The sequence below is a fragment of the Octodon degus genome, unplaced genomic scaffold, assembly GCF_000260255.1.
Source record: "Octodon degus isolate 3935 unplaced genomic scaffold, OctDeg1.0 scaffold00056, whole genome shotgun sequence".
NCBI lineage: Eukaryota > Metazoa > Chordata > Mammalia > Rodentia > Octodontidae > Octodon > Octodon degus.
The window spans coordinates 6,452,693-6,454,558 of record NW_004524632.1 but is presented as its reverse complement, the minus strand read 5'-3'; positions in this window follow the sequence as shown (position 1 = coordinate 6,454,558).

The window sequence follows — 1,866 nt, the reverse complement described above, 5'->3', positions numbered from 1 at the left end:
TGGGGACATCTTGTTGGACTTCCCCACTCGTCCCAGCGAGGCTCAGTCTGCGTGCGAAGCTGGTTGTTGTCTCCATTCTGCTTCCAGCGTTGGCATCTGTCCACCCACCAGGGAGGTACACCTGACCCAGTCACCAAAAGAACCGTCTAGCACCTGTCACAGTGCCTGGAGCAGAGCAGCTGTCCAGCAATAGGGGAGTCCACTGTGAACATGGAGGTAATTTCTGAAAAAGGTCTTCTTTGCCTGTGGTTCAGATGTAGGGAGTCACAGTACGGGTTGGGCTGCGGATGGCAAGGGACATGGCTGGGTAACAGTGAGGCCTATGGAAAAGTCCTGGGAAATAGCCACCAGGGTCCCCTACCTGACTGAGGGCCTCAGGGAGCTGCTGCAGGTTCTTTGGAGCCCCAGTCACCCGGTGGGCTCAAGGGCGGGCTCCCGAGCCTCGGGGCTGAGCCCTAGCTAGGGCTGGGTGGGGGTCAAGGAACCAATAAGAATTCTGGGAGCCCCACTGCCCTGCGACCTGGGAGTGCTGGTGGGCATTCTGGCAACTGAGGCAGGGGCCGGGGTAGGTTTGGCTGAACATTGCCAGGGGGCAAGAAGACATCTTAGGACCCAGCCAGGATTCTCGAGTTGTATTCTGTGGGTGGGAGGGAGGTGTGAAACCAAAAGAGTTTCTTCAGAGAGCCTGCCGGGGTAGAGATCGTACCTGCCTCATGTGTCTGTCCCTGCAGGACCATACTGCACAGCACACATGTGCTCGGTGGTAGGCTGACCTGGGGACATAGGGATGCCCGGGAGGCCACTGGAGTCCCATCTGTGTCTTCTGTCCTCTGCCTTGAGCACGCTCTTCTGTGCTGTCCCACCTGTCCTTTAAGCCAGCAGATGTTCCCAAAGATCACTATCTCTAAGGGCACTGTGGAAGGTGACAACCTCAGCCTGCAGCCCGGCAGCCTCCCCATCCGACTCCCCTGGGTGCCCACCGCAAGACAAGATCGCAGGGCTCACCCCTCACCCACTTATCAGATCGCTGTTCGAATTCCTTTCCAGCCTGTCTCCCTTTCATCCCCTGTCAGCAAGCAGCAAGCAGGGACTTGTCACTCCTGGAAGCCTGGTGTTAGTGAAGGTGCTCAACACGCACACACGCGCACACACCTTTCCCTGTCGCTGCGCCAGTGTCTGGCCTGCTGCCCCAGGGCCTGGCCCATCTTTATGAGATCCGGGCTCTTCCTGTGCCAGGGTACTGAACCTGCCCTCTGACAGGAGTGAGGGAGGCATTTTGCACATCTGCGGCATTGCCCTCCCTTGGGTGTTGGGGGGAAGATCCACCCTTATGGCAGAACCTTCCAGAGAGACATGAAACCAGGCACCTGGCCTCACGGTGCCTGAAGCGCCTGGCACGGAGGGCACCAGCTCCACTGCCCTGGCGGTGGCCCAGTTCCCCCTTCTAGAGCCCACACCTTCCCGGGCTCCTGTCCAGGATCTGCCCAACTCTAGGAGGACAAGCACTGCCCAGTGAGGGCCTGGCGGGCGGGCGGGCGGGCGGGTGGTGGGGGGTGGATTTCCTTCCAGCCTGGAGACCCCGAGGCCATCCCGCCCCTTGCTAGCTGGTGCCGCCTGGCCAGCGAGGCAGAGTCCCGGGGATGAAAGCTGCAGGAGGGGCAGAGCAGGAGCAGGAATCATAATGATAATCATCAGCGGCGGCGTCTTAACCGTCCAGGAATGCAGGGCCCCACGCCCTGCCGCACACCGCAGGCCACTTCCAGAGCTCCTCTCGCCCGTTTTATTGCAGGATCCCACACTCTGCCCTTCCCAGCCCAGCCCCGTTCGGGTTCCCAAGACCTGCAGTCCAGCCAGCAGCTCGGCCAC